General features: G+C 43.1%; 1 long non-coding RNA gene across 1 annotated transcript; it reads right to left on the bottom strand.

Annotated features, from left to right (window-relative positions):
- Nucleotides 1–17,068: 17,068 nt before the first annotated feature.
- On the bottom strand, nucleotides 17,069–18,702 carry LOC132328382 (uncharacterized). Its single transcript, XR_009486766.1, has 2 exons — nucleotides 17,472–18,702; nucleotides 17,069–17,295 (listed from the first exon to the last, which is right to left on the bottom strand). It is a non-coding gene; the product is annotated as an uncharacterized LOC132328382 (long non-coding RNA).
- Nucleotides 18,703–21,265: the final 2,563 nt, after the last annotated feature.

Below are 21,265 nucleotides of genomic sequence, written 5' to 3'. Positions count from 1 at the left end.
TTCCCGCCCTTTTGGCCGCCACCTTGAGAAGGTCAAGCGGCTCCGCGACACCCGCCGCACGCCACTCCCAACATGGCGGCAGCGGTGATGCCCGCCCGTGCCGGGCTGCAGTACCGCGCTCTGCCCACAAGGCGGCAGCACCGCCGCGCGCCCCAGCCGGGGGCAGCCGCGCGCCTTGGGGCTGCGGGCAGGGAAGGCGGCGAGAGAGAACAGGGGCGGCCCCCGCCGAAAACTCCTCTGAAAGAAATGCCAGAAAATAAGCCGGAAGAAATTAAACCCTGCCTCTCACCCAATAAGAAACAAAAAGAAAAACACAAAACAAAAAAACCCCAAAAACCAGCCCAAACCCAAACATTCCTTTAAAACAGTATCTATTTTACTTTTTATATTTTTTCATATTTATATTCACATTTATATCTATCATGTATATTGGTGTATAATGTAATTTAACAATTTATACTTACAAATTTCTATTTAGATAGAAATTGAATTTCTATATTTCATCTGTTCCCATTACTTAGGTTTATTTCTATGGTTTTATACATATTTTTATATACTGATTAGATATTTCGGGTTAAGGTTTTTACTTCTGTAACACTTACATTATTTCTAATTAAACCCCTGCCTTTACCCAAACAAAAGCCAAAAAGAACCCCTTTCCTTTAAAATGTATTTCATTAGTTTTTATTTTATTTTTCATATTTATACTCGTATATATCTTAATGTATGGTGTCATTTGTGTTCTATATTACACCTCTTCCTATTATTTATATATATTTCTAGCTTATATTTCTATATCTGTATTTTCATATCTTCTTTCTATATTTCTATATTTAGAAATATCAAACAATAATATCTATATTCATATTATTTAAAACAAAAACCCTGCCTCACACCAAATAAAAAGAAAAAACGACCTTTCTTTTAAATTATATTAACATATTTTATAGTAATATTTTTCGTATTTATTTTCCCATTTATATTTATAATTTCAATTGCCCTATAATGTTATTGATATTCTAGATTACATCTCTTCACATTACTTACACATATTTATATTTAGGTTTACATTTATAGTTTAATTATAGTTACATATCTTTATATAATATATTTCTATATTTCGATTTACATTTCTATAATACTTGCCTTGTTTAAAATAAAGCCCCTGTCTCTAACCAAATAAAAACCAAAGACACCCCTTCAGTTAAACCGTATTTAAAAGTTTAAAAATAATTTCATTTTTCATCATTATATTCACATGTCCATTTCTATTTTTTACTATATTTATAGATTATCTAGTATAGAGAATGCCTTTAAGAACAGATCTGTCTTTATACTATATATTTATGCTACTTATATTTATTTTGTATTAAATATTTATAGGTATCAGTAGATATATTATAGATTTGTATAGTTGGATTTATAGTTTTATATTATTTATATTTCTACTATTTATAAAAGAACCCAGCCTATAACCTAATAAAAACAAAAAAAAATCCCCAATTTCTTTTAAACTATAGTGAATATTTTTACATTTACAATCTCTACTTATATATATTTGTGTATATATCTTAGACTCTATTTTCCATATATGATAGTATGTCACAATAACATACATTATATGATAGTTTTATATATTTATCTGTTTTCCATGTTTATGTTTACAGTTATAGTTTTAGATTTCCTTTCAAATTTATTTTTATTTCTCTTTTTACCTGTCTAATAAACCATATCAACTCACTCACCTGACACGTCAGAACCAGAGAAATCCCGCGCCTCGGTCAGCGCCGGCGCGCAGGGCACGCTCGTCCCATCGCAGCACATCCAAACAAAACCTATTTCTGCTACTAACAAAGAACAAAGGCCCCACTACATTTCACCCCATTAAAAACTCACAGAAACCCAACTGGAAATAAATTTTAAACCCCCTCTATAACTAGCCCAAACCCCCCCATCCATTCCAATCCTAAACTTCCTCCCAAACCAGTAGCTCAGAAACCCAAAAAACTCAAACACACATTGAAAATGAAATAACTGCTAATAAAAACAAAAACCCATGAAAAAATAAACCAAACCGACTCACTGAACTCAAAACTGTGCAACTGACCCTAAACATTACTACAAAAAGCCCCCAAAGCTCCACCTTTATGCTAACTCACAAATAAGAACAAATAATCTAGAAAAATTATCTTAAAAATTAAAAAAAAACTAATTAAAAGCATACAAATAAAAAATCTAAACTATTAAAATACTAAAAATACCACTACCCAAATTTTAAAAAATGTTGCCTATAAAAACCCACCATAAAAATGCCCCTGTCCCCAAAGATAAAACTAAACAAAACCCATCACACCAGAAATAAATCGGAACTTGGGAAAGCTAAAACCGTAACACTCAAGAAGTACACCATATCCCTTCTGGTACACCAGCTACAAACAGCATAAAACAATACAATCAATTACTAAAAACCACCTTTAAACCACTATCTTTTTAAGAAAACTTTCAACAATTTAAAAACGGCTTTTAACAAAAGCCATCTAATAAATTAACACCCAACACTCCAGTAGCCGAGCTAGCCCTACCAAATCTCTCTGTTTATACATCCAATAAACAAAACCAAAATCCCAACAATATCCCAAGTCTATTAAAGAAACCTACTGAAATTAATCCTACTCAAATACAAACCAACCCATCCATAAAGTTAGCCTCACTCAAAAAGAAAACAATGACAGAGAGTTAATAATACCAAGAAATAAAGCAACACACCATACACCACCAACGAATATAATATCCAATAAAAAGAAACCACTTTTTTTTTTTTTTTTTTTTTTTTTTTTTTTTTTTTTAAACTAACTTCTTTTATTAGCTAGAACAAAGGATTTTGCCAGGACTGTAACAACAACTTCTTCTCCTCCTTCCTCTTCTTCTGAAACGTCCCATCTCATTCCCAAATTCCTTACAACTTTTGAGTTTCAATCCAAGCAAAAAGCAAAACTCGTGCACGTGTGCGTCGGATGCTCCTGCCAGGTTCTCCATTGCACCCCACATCTTCTTACACGTTCAGTCTTCGTGCTGACCTGCCGGGGTGAGTTTCAGAGAAGGATTGGCACATGTGAAGAGAGGATTTCCCTCCCTCCCTCCCTCCCTCCCTCCCTCCCCAGAGCCGGTTTCCTTAGCCCATTTCAATAAATTCCAAGCCTGCAATGATGCACACTCGTCCCAAGGCTCACAGCAAGCACGCAGGAGCTCAGGCTTACTTGCTTCCATGGCTCTGTGCCTGAGATAGCTGAGGAAATTTCCCGTGACCCTCTGTTGCAATAAACTGGAATGCAAACTCGGCTCCATCTCAGAGCCTCAGTGGGAGGCAGGAGCACATCTGGCTGACCCACAAAAATCCTTTCTTGGGCGGCGGCACCGCGCTGGAAAGGGGAAACACGTGCTAGTGAACAGCAGCTCAGAAACCATTCTTGTCCAATGTTACCTGCTCTACTTGGCAGCTCACTAACACCAGTCTAATTTTATCACTGCAGGGAGAATTCTGTAGGAAAGTGTCTGATGAGCAGCGACAAGGGCTTCACTCCCTGCTACGCAGCCTGCAACACCCTTGAGAGAGCAGAGCAGCAAAATCACCAAACTCTTCTTGCCGTGGGGCAGGGTAGAAGATCACTGTGGGAGGCACATAAAAAGAGGGGAAATGGTCTATAAATGCACAGACATTTGATTTCAGAAGCCCAGAGATAAGGATTTTCTCTAGGAAGCCAGACGTGACATGATATTTCTAAGATTTTCTTCTTCATTGAAGGAAATCTATGTGTATATATACACACTTACAAATGATTGCGTGAGGTTTTTTTTTTTTTTCTTTTGAAGCTCCAAGAATGATTTCCCATCTTGAGTCACTCAGGAAGAAATGGCCCCTGTGACTCAGGACAGAAGGGCTGCCTGCTCTTTTGATCATGACAGCTTTTGGGTGTACCCGGGAAGCAGGAGCAGCAGCCAGAGCTGAGGCTCAGCAGAGGCTGACCCCGGCCAGCCCCTTCCTCACTTCCCTGTGTCACAACCCTTCCAGGCAGAAGGACGCAAAGCAGGTTACGATTTCTCTCCTAGATATGTTTTTCGAAAATAATACTTCCAGGGGTGATCACAATGGGGGCACAGAAAAACACAAAGAATGAAAAGTACCGTGTTTGGTGTTTTAGCAAACGGTGTGTCTTCCCTACCATGTCCGGAAGCTGGATCGATGCACCAAACTTTTCACTGCACCCTTGTCCTTGCTTCTGCGCCATCTTCACCAGCTGCTCTTGGGAAGTGCTTGTATTGCCTCGGAAAGGTGATCACCCTGCACGAAACTGGAGGCTGAGCCTTCGGCCTCTGGAGGAGGGAGCTGCGCCGTGGATCCCGTCCCGATGGCGCTGCAGACGCCAGCACCCGCGGGAGGACTGGGGGGACTCCGAGCTCCACCTCTCTCTGCGCCCAGGCCCTGGGGAAGATGGGGGAGCTATTCTCCAGAAGCATCGCCCCTGCAATCATCACCTCCATCAACATTCTGAGAGCGCTTTTGGTTTTAACAAAGAGCAACCCTGATTTGCCATTTGCAGATCACAATGGGAATGAACCTGGAAGACAAAACACAAGATCAATTCACAGCTGGACGTTCAAATCTTTTTCTCCAAAACCCAATCAACGTGCAGCTTTTCCCTTAAGCTGAAGTACGGACCAAAGTCATAGAATCGTTCAGGTCAGAAAGGACCTTCAGGCAGCGAAGATGAGCATTTAGGTGTGGCATGAAGCTTGGGGAGCACTGAAGAAGCTGTAAAAGTCAACTGATATTCTTTGGAAATTAAAAACAAAACGAAGTCATTAACTAACAAGGAATCCTCTGCGGAAACGACACACGGGACGGCCTGCGGGGGGAGATGCCCGAAAGCCAAAGCTGCGCTTCAGTGGCATCTAAGGTGGGAGTTTTGCAGAGTGCCTGTACACAAGTTTGTTTTCACTGGGATCAGTGAGCAGTGGCCACCGCAGAGCAGGAGGTGCTGTGGCTCAGAAGACCTGGCTGTGAAAAGTACAGGTTATTGTCCCCAAGCACATGCCAGCGGTCTGGAAAAGGGTGACCCGGCTTGACACTGCCGGTGTGCTTGCTAAAGGGGGGGAGCGGCTCAGTCCTCGTCACTCACCCGATGCTCCCAGTCGGGGCGCAGTCGAACGGCACCACTTGGCCGGGCTTCACCTCCCTGGCTATTTTCTGTGCAGGGAACTGCAATGCCATTGCAACTTTTCTGTTCTCGCATCATTCTTCTAGAAAAAAAAACAATACGTTGAAGGGGAAACTGCCTTGTCACCGTCCCAAAATCCTTTATCGCTTGTGGTAACCCACGGCACACTCCCTGCCCGCGTTATCTTCACCCTAACTGTTTACAAGTGCCGTGAATAAACCCAAATCCAACTGAGGAAGCTCCTCTTTGCTCACATTTCAATTCAAGGCTGGAACGATCACCTTGCAAAGAACTTTCCTCTACCGGTGCTAGATGCAAAAGAAAAAAAGCCAACCCAGGAATGCCTGCCACACCAGAGTACACAAAGCTGCTGCTGCTGCTTCCAATGGCTTAGGCTGAGGGCTTCTCTGTTCTTCTTTTGCCCTTCTCACGGGAAGGACTGGCTTTGACTGTCTTTGAACTAGCTACAGATACGAAAGATTTAGTAAACAAGTATTCTTTATCCCATTTCTCTTAAGAGTGTGTCCTGACAGATGTCTTCTTCCTCCTGAGGTTTAGACCACTGTTTGATCTTTTTTTCTTTTCCCCCCCGCTTTTTTCCCCCCCTTTATTCCCTGAAGCATTTCACACCATGATGGGCAAAGGCCCAGCAGGAATTAGACTGGACACGGAGACAAAAGAAAAGGCTGGAAGTTACTCTTGTTCTCCAGGCTGGCACTGCCAGCTCCTGAGGGCTCAGTCAGGACAGTCAACATTTCTGAGAGTACCTGTACACAGGCGTGTGCAGACCTTGGGTCCTGCTGCGGCTCGCAGCTGCAGGCTCAGACACGCACGCCGAGCTCCTGGATCCTCCACGACAGAGCCGCCCCTCCCTGCTGATCCCGTGCTGTGCCTGCGGAGCAGGGAGGGAAGGAGAGGCACGCAGGGTAGCACAGTGGCAGTGCACAAGCTGCCAGGCCTCACCCATCGGACCTGCACCGAAGAGGAAATCTTACTTTTCAAAACTCTCCATTGTGCCATACAAAACACTGAATCCTTCCCAGTCTGGAAGGGACAGCCTGGCATGATGCCCCTCAGGTCACATCTTACATAAAGGGTTCTTCTTCTCCTGCACAATGCTCTATAGTCTACTTTTACTTTTTATCTTTCTATAGATATAAAAATACCTACAGAAACTATCGATATTCACCAAGCGACCTTCAATCGTAACAGCCAGGCCTCCGCATGACTGCGCTTAACTCCTGCTTAGCTCAGGGCATCTCCCTGTTCCTCAGGCTCCAGAAACCACTGAAACTCCCCTGTTTTCCTGGGGGCTGCCTGCTGGCAGCCGCCCTCCTCTCTCCAACGCGGTCACCTGCCAGGCTGTAATATTGACATTGTTGTGACTATCGAGTCATTGGAGACTCATCCGCGCTTAAATAAAATAAACCCCCTACTTTTAAGTACTAAATTCCCTACCAAAGCACGCGTTTTACTGACGCCTACACGGGCATACCGGGCAGCTTATTTTCATTCGGAAAAATAAAATAAGCTTCCCCAGTACAAAAGCCCCCTCCAGCAGCAGCAGAGGATGCACCCTGAGTACCTCGGCGAAGAGAGGCCACCACGCCAGTGCCCGTCAGCGGCCCCCCAAAACCCGCCCGCCCGCCCGCGGCGCTGCCGAGCCCACAGCCCGCCAGCCCCGCACCGGAACCACCGCGGAAAGCCCCGACGGGCCGGCGCCGCCACGGGGGCGCCGTGCGGGCAGCGCAGCGAACGGACCGCGAGCCTCGACTGCGCCCCCCCTTCGTGCCGCCATCTTGGGAAGGTCACCCGGCTCCCGGCCGAGCCTCTCCCGAGTCCCGGGACGGCGGCGGCTGCGGGTCCCCGGCAGAGAGAGGCGTCCGTGCCATTGCCTGTCGGCGCCCGCCCGCCACCCGCCCGCCAGCGGCGCCACTGACCCAGGGCCCGTGTGCCCGGCGCTGCATACCTCACGGAAAATCCCGCCGGGCCGGCGGGCAGGCAGTCCGGTATACAGACCGCGGTGCTCCTTTTTCCCGCCCTTTTGGCCGCCATCTTGGGAAGGTCAAGCGCGTCCCGGCCGAGCCGCCCCCCAGGGCGCGATGGCGCGCGGGCCTCGGCACGGACGCGTCCCGGCCGCTGCCCGTCCGGGGGGCGGTACCGCGCTCGGCTGCGGGCGGGGAAGGCGGGCAAAAAACCGGCTGCCATCCCCCAGAAAATCCTCTGAAATAAACGCCGAAAACCTGCCTCTTACCCAACAGGAACGAAACAAGCGCCCTTTCTTTAAAACCCTATTTAAATCTATTTTAGATTTAAATGTTTCATGTTTACATTCACATGCATCTTTATACCGGACATTGATGCGTTAGGTAATTTGTATAATATATTACATCTACTCCTATGGTTTGTATTTATTTATGTTTTGCGTTTTTATACATATCTGTCTATATCGATTGTATATTTCTTTCTTTAGATTTCTATTTATATAATACTTCTATTATTCAAAATAAAAACCCTGTCTCTAACAAAATAAATACAACCCCCCCTTATTTTAAACGCCATTGAAATATTTTTATTTCTACTTCCTATAATTATATTCACATATGATTCTTTCGTTTCTTTTGATGCATTATAATAGTGATTACATATAAGATATATAATATTCTAAAAAAGTATTTAAATTATTATTTCTATTATGTATCATATCTACTGCTACAACTGATTTTTTCTTATATTTTTAAATTTTATATATATCTGTATGTATTTATGATATATTTCTATTCTTAGATTTCTACCTTTATATTATTTGTATCTCAAATTTTTACAATCAAAACTCTGCCTATTGACAAAAAAAAACCCCGCTTTACTATTTCAAAATATTTTTATATTTATAATTTTCATATTTATATTTACAATTTGTTATATAGTATACGATAACATATTGATGTACTCTACTTATATATATCCAATACACATTTCCTATAATATATGATCATAAGATACATACAGTATTACTTGTATTATGTATTGTATCGGTTTTTATTATTCTGTATTTATAATTATCTTATATTTTTATATATGTCTGCATATATTTGTCATCCATTTCTATATTTATATTTTGATTGGGGCTTTGTTTCTATTTATAATCTAGATCTTTAGATATCTATAAACATATGTAATACTCTGTATTAAAAATTATAATAGCTTATTGTAATATATAATGATTCATGTTACATGTTTCACTTTTATATATTCGGTCTATATTTAAATTTTAAGGGGTTTTATTCCCATTTTTATACATCTATTTGTTTTGTTTCATTATCGTTATAGTTATAATTTTACATTTAAAATCCAATTCCTAAATAATAGGACAAAACAAACAGCATCAAATTCCCACCAATATCCTCCAAAAGCATCCAGATACCTCCACCAGCCAACCGACGGCCAGCAAAAAGCCACACAACGCTCTTTGCCGTAACAATTCTCATCACATCAGAAAAACGCAACGAATATAAAAGAAAACCCAATAGAAACGCACACAGCAAATCACAAAAACTACGAGGAAAAATTCAAACCACCTTACTAAACTCCAAACAGTGCCAATGACCCTGAACTTTACTAAAAAAAAAAAAAAAAAAAAAAAAAATTCTACCTCTACACTAAGTCAAAGAATAACCAATACTCTGTAAAAATAACTTTAAAAACCGAACTAACTAACGAAATAGAAAAAAATCTCAACCACTACAAAATAAGAAAATAACTACCCAAATAAAAAAACTACTTAAAAAGACCCACCCTATAAATACCCATGTTCCAAAAAAAACCCCCTGATAAACAACAACCAAATATATCAAAGGAAAAAAAAAAAAAAAAAAAAAGCAAGCACCACCAAAAAAACCCAACCAAAAACCCAACCGAAAACTTAAATTTAAATAAACTTAAATTTACAACAACAACAAAAAAATCCTAACTGAATCAACCCATAGTGCCTCAATCTATCAAAATAAAATGCCGCCTAGAAATGAACACAAAGCCTAAGGAGAAACGTAACCATAAACAATATCTCCCAAGTGATCCGTCACAATAAAACGTACGCTACAATCGAACAAACCAAATAAATGAAAGCCCTGTAAGACGATAAACACAAACGCAATTATCAATATCTTTAAAACCCCGCTGCTATTAACTACCTGACGCTACCTCAAGCCCACCAGAACAAACGCTACACACTCACGCTACTAAAAGCCACCACAACAGAATTAAACGCCTAACCTCTACTTCACGCTACGACCCATAAAAACCATCGCACACCTTTAGAAAACATCGCACACCCCGGCAAAAAAAAAAAAAAAAAAAAAAAAAAAAAAAAAAAATCCGACAACAAAACTCCATTCAAAACAAACCTTTATCGTCACCACCTGAACCGAGATCCACAGCATTCGGGAAAAACACCCTATCCCTTAGCATCCAGCAACTGCAAACAGAACGAACCGATGCAATCGATTCCCAAAACCCGCCTCGAAACCACGACGTCCAAGAACTTTCAGCAATCGAAGCCCGCGCTGCCGGCACGGACGGAGCGCGGCTGCCGGCAGGACAGCGGCTCCTCCGGCGCGCAGGGGCGGCGCCGCCCCGGAGCCCCCCGCCCGCTCCCCCGGCCCGGCGGGGCCGGCACCGGGCCCAGGGGGCCCCGGCGGCGCCCGAGCCCCGCGCCCGGAGCGGGCAGAGCGGCCGGCACCGGCCGGGCCAGCGCAGGGCCCGGGCCGCCTCTCCCGCCCGCCGGCCCGGCACAGCCCCGCTCGGCTCCGGCACGGCTCGCACCGGCGCTGCCGCGGCAGCCCCGCCGCGCCAAATTCCCCGTCCGCCTCAGCGAGCGAGCGCCCGGGCGGTGCCGGGAGGGCTCCCGAGCGGGAACGTTCGGGGCCGGGCCACGGGCAGAAGAAGCGCCCTCGAATGCAGCGGCGCGGCCCGATCGCAAGCCTGCGAACGCTGCGAGAGCTGGAGGTGCCCGCAATTGTACCCCGAAACTGACGCCGCGGGCGGGGCTCACCTCGCTTCAACAAGGGCGAATAAATGTGTGTTCTCCCCTTCAGTTTCATCCCCTGTAATAACAGAAAATAAGGGGTTCTCCTCAAATGAAAGCCTTCAACTGATGGCAAAGAGGGATTTGGACCTCAATTCGAACCCTCGAGAAGGAGGGACAACAGGGCTGCCCCCTCAATTTAAACCTTAGGATGATGAAAATGGGATGGCTGCCTTCAAATCAAACTCACAATACGACCACGATATTTTTCCAATTGCCCTTAAAACAGAACGCAGGGATTCCCTGTCGCCCCTGTGATACCCCTAACAGCCTGGAAAAGGCAGGTTTTCCTTCAACCAACACCCTTAAAACCGCAAGTGAAGGGGGATCCCCCCCCCCGGTTCAAACACAGACAATAATAGAAGAGTAGCTGCTTCCCTCTCCTTAATTTCTTTTGTCCTCATAAGCTCCATTTTTGTTCCTGGGGAACCGGGGAGGGACTGGCAAGATGAAATTGAGAAGGGAAAGGACAAAAGTCCCCGCTCCGAGTCCACACGGGCTCACCTGTTCGGCTGCCGCTTCCCGGCACAAAGCTCTGTCTCTCGGCACCTCCTTTAAGCAACGCTCCGCGTATCCAAGCGCGCATCCTGGTGTTCCCCCAGAGCCCGGGAGAAGCTCTCACCGTCCTTCCACAAGACAGCCCCGGGAGCCCCGCTACTCAGCAGCACCATACAAAAGGGAGCTGAGGCAAACCCTCCCCCTAAAACAGACCCCGGCAGGAGCCGGCCCCTCCTCATCGTCACACTCACACCTGGGGCTGCTCCGAGCCCTCATCATCGTCACACTCACACCTGGCGCTGGTGCCACTCTCCAACAGCGCCTCTCGGTGACCAGCGCAGAGCCCGCTTCTCACAGACCCAGAGCAAACAGAAATCTGCTACGGGTGTTGGCTTTTCTCATTCCGTCTGGTTCCACAACTAAAACGCGTTCGTGCGCTGATGGCATTGAGAGAAAGCTTTCCAGGGGAGAGAACTGTCATTCAGGTAGCACACTTTGATACACCTTCAGAAAAAGCAGAATCAGCGCCAACTCCTAAGACCCCTGCTGAGGAACCCAGCCCTCCTTGGGACACCCAATGCACCTCGAAAAAGGAGGGGAGAAGTTCTTGTGCTGAACTCGGCACGGTTCGTCTAAACTCGGTCCTATTCGGTTCTTCGGCTGCACTCCGCAATTTCCGTCCACCCTCGGCTATTTTCGGTTCTTCGGCTGCACTCGGCTATTTCCGTCCACCCTCGGCTGTTTTCGGTTCTTCGGCTGCACTCGGCTATTTCCGTCTACACTCGGCTATTTTCGGTTCTTCGGCTCCACTCGGCTATTGTCGGCTAACCTCGGGGGGCTGCAGTACCGCGCTCTGCCCACCAGGCGGCAAAAAAGCAAAAAAAAGTCAACAAAGAACAACCCAAGCCTTTCTTTTAAACAATATTTAAATATATTTTATTTTCAAATTTTTCATGTTTATACCCAAATTTCGATTTAGAATGTATATTGATGCCTAATGTTGATTTCTATATTTATAATTTTCTATTGATATATAAATTTATATTCTATATTTAATCGATTCCTATTACTTAGATTTATTAATATATTTTACATATTGATTATATATTTCTGGTTAAGATTTTATAATTCTGTAACAATCATATGATTTCAAATAAAACCCCTGCCTCTACCCAAATAAAAGCCAAAAAGAACCCCTTTCTTTTAAACTTTATTTAATTTTTTTAAATTACATTTTTCATATTTATACTCCCATTTACAGTTTAAATGTGTATTCATGCATAGTGTCATTTGTGTTCTATATTACATCTCTTCCTGTTATATTTATTTCCATTTTATATTTCTCTATCTATATATTTATATCCTGATTATATATTTCTATATTTAGAAATAGACAAAAATAATATCTATATTCATATTATTTAAAACAAAACCCCTGCCTCTAACCCAATAAAAACGAAAAAAAAAAAAAAAACCACCAACCCTTTGTTGTAAAAAATATTTGAATTTTTTTTTTTTTTTAGATTTATATTCCTTTCTATTTAAAATGTATATTGCTGTACAACGTTTATTTGTACATTTATGTTTATCGTTTTCTATCTGTATATAAATTTATATTCTATATTACATACATTCCTATTATTTATATTTATTTATATATTTTTATACATATGTTTTTATATTGATTATATATGTCTGGTTACGTTTTTTACTTCTGTAACACTTCTATTATTTAAAAAAATAAACCTGCCTCGAACCAAATAAAAGCCGAGAAGAACCACTTTTTTTTAACTGTATTTAATTTTTTTTTTACTTATGGTTTTTATATTTAGACTCACATTTACATTTCAAATGTATATTAATGTATATATTAATTATTTGTGCTCTCTATTACATCTCTTCCTATTATTTCTATTGATTTATACTTTATATCTACATTTATATCCTGATTATATAGTTCTATATTTAGAAATAGAAAACAATAATATCTATATTCATATTATTTAAAATAAAAGCCCTGCCTCTAACCAAATAAAAACGAAAAGAACCCTTTCTTTTAACCTATATTTACATATCTTTATATTTACATTTTTCATATTTATATACACATTCATACGAATGAATTATTTTGCCGCCTAATATTATTTATATTCTAAATGACGCCTCTTCATATTACTTACATATATTCATATTTAAATTTAAATTTATCGTTTAGTTATAGGTGTATATCTTGATACATTTATTTTATCTTTCTCTATTTAGATATAGAAAATATTTCTAAAATATTTACATTATTTAAAATAAAACCCTTGCCTGTAACCAAATGAAAACCAGAAACACCCCTTTATTTACAACCTATTTAAAGATTTAAAAATAATTTTGTTCTGCATAATTATATTTACATGTACATTTATAATTTTTATTCGTTATATTTATAGATGTGATATATAGTCTAGAGAAAACCTTTTGATCTATCAGATATATTATTTTTATAATAGGTATTTCTATAAGTTTAATTTATTTATATTAGATATTTACAGGTATCGGTATATATAGTATATATTTGTATAGTCGGATTTATATTTTTATATTATTTATATTTATATTACTTTTCAAAAACTCCAGCCTATAACCTAATAAAAACCAAAAAAGCCCCAATTTATTTTCAACGACATTTAAATATTTTTCTGTTTACGATCCCTATTTCTATCTCTTTGTACAGATCTCTATCCCTCTACCGCCCTTTTTGCGGTCGCTTCCAACGCCTGGGGATGGGCAGGGCGCTGGCTCGGGGGGGCTGCAGTACCGCTCTCTGTCCACAAGGCGGCAGACTTACCGGGAGGGGCGCTCTTCGATTTTCCCGCCCTTTATGCCGCCACCTTGAGAAGGTCAAGCGAGTCCGCGACATCCGCGACACTCCACTCCCAACATGGCGGCCAAACGAGGACCCCCCCCCCCCCCCCTCCACCGTGAGGCGTTTACGCAGATGCCTGTCAGAAACACGCCAAATTACAACCGTCCGCGACTCACCTGAGCTCACAGCCCGCGTCCGAGGCACTTGATACGCCACAAAAAATCCCGCCGTGGCCGCGCAGGCGTCAGGGTGCTGTGCAGGCAGTCCGGTTAGACGGACCGCGGGGCCTTCTTTTTCACCGCCATCTTGAGAAGGTCAGAGAAAGTCCGCGACATTCGCGACACGCCACTCTCAACATGGCGGCCGCGAGAAGCCCCAGCAGCAGAGAGAGGCGTTTACGCAGATGCCTGTCAGAAACCCGCCGAAAAGCGCCCGCCCACCGCGCCGCTGAGCCGACAGCCCGCGTCCGGGACACATGAAACGCCACAGAAAATCCTGCCGGGGCCGCCCTGGCGCCGGGGTGCCGTGCAGGCAGTTCGGTTAGACGGACCGCGGGTCTTCAACTTTCCCGCCCTTTTGGCCGCCACCTTGAGAAGGTCAAGCGGCTCCGCGACACCCGCCGCACGCCACTCCCAACATGGCGGCAGCGGTGATGCCCGCCCGTGCCGGGCTGCAGTACCGCGCTCTGCCCACAAGGCGGCAGCACCGCCGCGCGCCCCAGCCGGGGGCAGCCGCGCGCCTTGGGGCTGCGGGCAGGGAAGGCGGCGAGAGAGAACAGGGGCGGCCCCCGCCGAAAACTCCTCTGAAAGAAATGCCAGAAAATAAGCCGGAAGAAATTAAACCCTGCCTCTCACCCAATAAGAAACAAAAAGAAAAACACAAAACAAAAAAACCCCAAAAACCAGCCCAAACCCAAACATTCCTTTAAAACAGTATCTATTTTACTTTTTATATTTTTTCATATTTATATTCACATTTATATCTATCATGTATATTGGTGTATAATGTAATTTAACAATTTATACTTACAAATTTCTATTTAGATAGAAATTGAATTTCTATATTTCATCTGTTCCCATTACTTAGGTTTATTTCTATGGTTTTATACATATTTTTATATACTGATTAGATATTTCGGGTTAAGGTTTTTACTTCTGTAACACTTACATTATTTCTAATTAAACCCCTGCCTTTACCCAAACAAAAGCCAAAAAGAACCCCTTTCCTTTAAAATGTATTTCATTAGTTTTTATTTTATTTTTCATATTTATACTCGTATATATCTTAATGTATGGTGTCATTTGTGTTCTATATTACACCTCTTCCTATTATTTATATATATTTCTAGCTTATATTTCTATATCTGTATTTTCATATCTTCTTTCTATATTTCTATATTTAGAAATATCAAACAATAATATCTATATTCATATTATTTAAAACAAAAACCCTGCCTCACACCAAATAAAAAGAAAAAACGACCTTTCTTTTAAATTATATTAACATATTTTATAGTAATATTTTTCGTATTTATTTTCCCATTTATATTTATAATTTCAATTGCCCTATAATGTTATTGATATTCTAGATTACATCTCTTCGCATTACTTACACATATTTATATTTAGGTTTACATTTATAGTTTAATTATAGTTACATATCTTTATATAATATATTTCTATATTTCGATTTACATTTCTATAATACTTGCCTTGTTTAAAATAAAGCCCCTGTCTCTAACCAAATAAAAACCAAAGACACCCCTTCAGTTAAACCGTATTTAAAAGTTTAAAAATAATTTCATTTTTCATCATTATATTCACATGTCCATTTCTATTTTTTACTATATTTATAGATTATCTAGTATAGAGAATGCCTTTAAGAACAGATCTGTCTTTATACTATATATTTATGCTACTTATATTTATTTTGTATTAAATATTTATAGGTATCAGTAGATATATTATAGATTTGTATAGTTGGATTTATAGTTTTATATTATTTATATTTCTACTATTTATAAAAGAACCCAGCCTATAACCTAATAAAAACAAAAAAAAATCCCCAATTTCTTTTAAACTATAGTGAATATTTTTACATTTACAATCTCTACTTATATATATTTGTGTATATATCTTAGACTCTATTTTCCATATATTATAGTATGTCACAATAACATACATTATATGATAGTTTTATATATTTATCTGTTTTCCATGTTTATGTTTACAGTTATAGTTTTAGATTTCCTTTCAAATTTATTTTTATTTCTCTTTTGACCTGTCTAATAAACCATATCAACTCACTCACCTGACACGTCAGAACCAGAGAAATCCCGCGCCTCGGTCAGCGCCGGCGCGCAGGGCACGCTCGTCCCATCGCAGCACATCCAAACAAAACCTATTTCTGCTACTAACAAAGAACAAAGGCCCCACTACATTTCACCCCATTAAAAACTCACAGAAACCCAACTGGAAATAAATTTTAAACCCCCTCTATAACTAGCCCAAACCCCCCCATCCATTCCAATCCTAAACTTCCTCCCAAACCAGTAGCTCAGAAACCCAAAAAACTCAAACACACATTGAAAATGAAATAACTGCTAATAAAAACAAAAACCCATGAAAAAATAAACCAAACCGACTCACTGAACTCAAAACTGTGCAACTGACCCTAAACATTACTACAAAAAGCCCCCAAAGCTCCACCTTTATGCTAACTCACAAATAAGAACAAATAATCTAGAAAAATTATCTTAAAAATTAAAAAAAAACTAATTAAAAGCATACAAATAAAAAATCTAAACTATTAAAATACTAAAAATACCACTACCCAAATTTTAAAAAATGTTGCCTATAAAAACCCACCATAAAAATGCCCCTGTCCCCAAAGATAAAACTAAACAAAACCCATCACACCAGAAATAAATCGGAACTTGGGAAAGCTAAAACCGTAACACTCAAGAAGTACACCATATCCCTTCTGGTACACCAGCTACAAACAGCATAAAACAATACAATCAATTACTAAAAACCACCTTTAAACCACTATCTTTTTAAGAAAACTTTCAACAATTTAAAAACGGCTTTTAACAAAAGCCATCTAATAAATTAACACCCAAAACTCCAGCAGCCGAGCTAGCCCTACCAAATCTCTCTGTTTATACATCCAATAAACAAAACCAAAATCCCAACAATATCCCAAGTCTATTAAAGAAACCTACTGAAATTAATCCTACTCAAATACAAACCAACCCATCCATAAAGTTAGCCTCACTCAAAAAGAAAACAATGACAGAGAGTTAATAATACCAAGAAATAAAGCAACACACCATACACCCCCAACGAATATAATATCCAATAAAAAGAAACCACTTTTTTTTTTTTTTTTTTTTTTTTTTTTTTTTTTTTTTTAAACTAACTTCTTTTATTAGCTAGAACAAAGGATTTTGCCAGGACTGTAACAACAACTTCTTCTCCTCCTTCCTCTTCTTCTGAAACGTCCCATCTCATTCCCAAATTCCTTACAACTTTTGAGTTTCAATCCAAGCAAAAAGCAAAACTCGTGCACGTGTGCGTCGGATGCTCCTGCCAGGTTCTCCATTGCACCCCACATCTTCCTACACGTTCAGTCTTCGTGCTGTCCTGCCGGGATGAGTTTCAGAGAAGGATTGGCACATGTGAAGAGAGGATTTCCCTCCCTCCCTCCCTCCCTCCCTCCCCAGAGCTGGTTTCCTTAGCCCATTTCAATAAATTCCAAGCCTGCAATGATGCACACTCGTCCCAAGGCTCACAGCAAGCACGCAGGAGCTCAGGCTTACTTGCTTCCATGGCTCTGTGCCTGAGATAGCTGAGGAAATTTCCCGTGACCCTCTGTTGCAATAAACTGGAATGCAAACTCGGCTCCATCTCAGAGCCTCAGTGGGAGGCAGGAGCACATCTGGCTGACCCACAAAAATCCTTTCTTGGGCGGCGGCACCGCGCTGGAAAGGGGAAACACGTGCTAGTGAACAGCAGCTCAGAAACCATTCTTGTCCAATGTTACCTGCTCTACTTGGCAGCTCACTAACACAAGTCTAATTTTATCACTGCAGGGAGAATTCTGTAGGAAAGTGTCTGATGAGCAGCGACAAGGGCTTCACTCCCTGCTACGCAGCCTGCAACACCCTTGAGAGAGCAGAGCAGCAAAATCACCAAACTCTTCTTGCCGTGGGGCAGGGTAGAAGATCACTGTGGGAGGCACATAAAAAGAGGGGAAATGCTCTATAAATGCACAGACATTTGATTTCAGAAGCCCAGAGATAAGGATTTTCTCTAGGAAGCCAGACGTGACATGATATTTCTAAGATTTTCTTCTTCATTGAAGGAAATCTATGTGTATATATACACACTTACAAATGATTGCGTGAGGTTTTTTTTTTTTTTCTTTTGAAGCTCCAAGAATGATTTCCCATCTTGAGTCACTCAGGAAGAAATGGCCCCTGTGACTCAGGACAGAAGGGCTGCCTGCTCTTTTGATCATGACAGCTTTTGGGTGTACCCGGGAAGCAGGAGCAGCAGCCAGAGCTGAGGCTCAGCAGAGGCTGACCCCGGCCAGCCCCTTCCTCACTTCCCTGTGTCACAACCCTTCCAGGCAGAAGGACGCAAAGCAGGTTACGATTTCTCTCCTAGATATGTTTTTCGAAAATAATACTTCCAGGGGTGATCACAATGGGGGCACAGAAAAACACAAAGAATGAAAAGTACCGTGTTTGGTGTTTTAGCAAACGGTGTGTCTTCCCTACCATGTCCGGAAGCTGGATCGATGCACCAAACTTTTCACTGCACCCTTGTCCTTGCTTCTGCGCCATCTTCACCAGCTGCTCTTGGGAAGTGCTTGTATTGCCTCGGAAAGGTGATCACCCTGCACGAAACTGGAGGCTGAGCCTTCGGCCTCTGGAGGAGGGAGCTGCGCCGTGGATCCCGTCCCGATGGCGCTGCAGACGCCAGCACCCGCGGGAGGACTGGGGGGACTCCGAGCTCCACCTCTCTCTGCGCCCAGGCCCTGGGGAAGATGGGGGAGCTATTCTCCAGAAGCATCGCCCCTGCAATCATCACCTCCATCAACATTCTGAGAGCGCTTTTGGTTTTAACAAAGAGCAACCCTGATTTGCCATTTGCAGATCACAATGGGAATGAACCTGGAAGACAAAACACAAGATCAATTCACAGCTGGACGTTCAAATCTTTTTCTCCAAAACCCAATCAACGTGCAGCTTTTCCCTTAAGCTGAAGTACGGACCAAAGTCATAGAATGTTCAGGTCAGAAAGGACCTTCAGGCAGCGAAGATGAGCATTTAGGTGTGGCATGAAGCTTGGGGAGCACTGAAGAAGCTGTAAAAGTCAACTGATATTCTTTGGAAATTAAAAACAAAACGAAGTCATTAACTAACAAGGAATCCTCTGCGGAAACGACACACGGGACGGCCTGCGGGGGGAGATGCCCGAAAGCCAAAGCTGCGCTTCAGTGGCATCTAAGGTGGGAGTTTTGCAGAGTGCCTGTACACAAGTTTGTTTTCACTGGGATCAGTGAGCAGTGGCCACCGCAGAGCAGGAGGTGCTGTGGCTCAGAAGACCTGGCTGTGAAAAGTACAGGTTATTGTCCCCAAGCACATGCCAGCGGTCTGGAAAAGGGTGACCCGGCTTGACACTGCCGGTGTGCTTGCTAAAGGGGGGGAGCGGCTCAGTCCTCGTCACTCACCCGATGCTCCCAGTCGGGGCGCAGTCGAACGGCACCACTTGGCCGGGCTTCACCTCCCTGGCTATTTTCTGTGCAGGGAACTGCAATGCCATTGCAACTTTTCTGTTCTCGCATCATTCTTCTAGAAAAAAAAACAATACGTTGAAGGGGAAACTGCCTTGTCACCGTCCCAAAATCCTTTATCGCTTGTGGTAACCCACGGCACACTCCCTGCCCGCGTTATCTTCACCCTAACTGTTTACAAGTGCCGTGAATAAACCCAAATCCAACTGAGGAAGCTCCTCTTTGCTCACATTTCAATTCAAGGCTGGAACGATCACCTTGCAAAGAACTTTCCTCTACCGGTGCTAGATGCAAAAGAAAAAAAGCCAACCCAGGAATGCCTGCCACACCAGAGTACACAAAGCTGCTGCTGCTGCTTCCAATGGCTTAGGCTGAGGGCTTCTCTGTTCTTCTTTTGCCCTTCTCACGGGAAGGACTGGCTTTGACTGTCTTTGAACTAGCTACAGATACGAAAGATTTAGTAAACAAGTATTCTTTATCCCATTTCTCTTAAGAGTGTGTCCTGACAGATGTCTTCTTCCTCCTGAGGTTTAGACCACTGTTTGATCTTTTTTTCTTTTCCCCCCCGCTTTTTTCCCCCCCTTTATTCCCTGAAGCATTTCACACCATGATGGGCAAAGGCCCAGCAGGAATTAGACTGGACACGGAGACAAAAGAAAAGGCTGGAAGTTACTCTTGTTCTCCAGGCTGGCACTGCCAGCTCCTGAGGGCTCAGTCAGGACAGTCAACATTTCTGAGAGTACCTGTACACAGGCGTGTGCAGACCTTGGGTCCTGCTGCGGCTCGCAGCTGCAGGCTCAGACACGCACGCCGAGCTCCTGGATCCTCCACGACAGAGCCGCCTCTCCCTGCTGATCCCGTGCTGTGCCTGCGGAGCAGGGAGGGAAGGAGAGGCACGCAGGGTAGCACAGTGGCAGTGCACAAGCTGCCAGGCCTCACCCATCGGACCTGCACCGAAGAGGAAATCTTACTTTTCAAAACTCTCCATCGTGCCATACAAAACACTGAATCCTTCCCAGTCTGGAAGGGACAGCCTGGCATGATGCCCCTCAGGTCACATCTTACATAAAGGGTTCTTTCTTCTCCTGCACAATGCTCTATATTCTACTTTTACTTTTTATCTTTCTATAGATATAAAAATACCTACAGAAACTATCGATATTCACCAAGCGACCTTCAATCGTAACAGCCAGGCCTCCGCATGACTGCGCTTAACTCCTGCTTAGCTCAGGGCATCTCCCTGTTCCTCAGGCTCCAGAAACCACTGAAACTCCCCTGTTTTCCTGGGGGCTGCCTGCTGGCAGCCGCCCTCCTCTCTCCAACGCGGTCACCTGCCAGGCTGTAATATTGACATTGTTGTGACTATCGAGTCATTGGAGACTCATCCGCGCTTAAATAAAATAAACCCCCTACTTTTAAGTACTAAATTCCCTACCAAAGCACGCGTTTTACTGACGCCTACACGGGCATACCGGGCAGCTTATTTTCATTCGGAAAAATAAAATAAGCTTCCCCAGTACAAAAGCCCCCTCCAGCAGCAGCAGAGGATGCACCCTGAGTACCTCGGCGAAGAGAGGCCACCACGCCAGTGCCCGTCAGCGGCCCCCCAAAACCCGCCCGCCCGCCCGCGGCGCTGCCGAGCCCACAGCCCGCCAGCCCCGCACCGGAACCACCGCGGAAAGCCCCGACGGGCCGGCGCCGCCACGGGGGCGCCGTGCGGGCAGCGCAGCGAACGGACCGCGAGCCTCGACTGCGCCCCCCCTTCGTGCCGCCATCTTGGGAAGGTCACCCGGCTCCCGGCCGAGCCTCTCC

Source organism: Haemorhous mexicanus, chromosome 6 (assembly GCF_027477595.1).
Source record: "Haemorhous mexicanus isolate bHaeMex1 chromosome 6, bHaeMex1.pri, whole genome shotgun sequence".
Lineage (NCBI taxonomy): Eukaryota > Metazoa > Chordata > Aves > Passeriformes > Fringillidae > Haemorhous > Haemorhous mexicanus.
The sequence above is the reverse complement of the archived record's forward strand: the minus strand, read 5'-3'. Positions and strand labels throughout refer to the sequence as shown.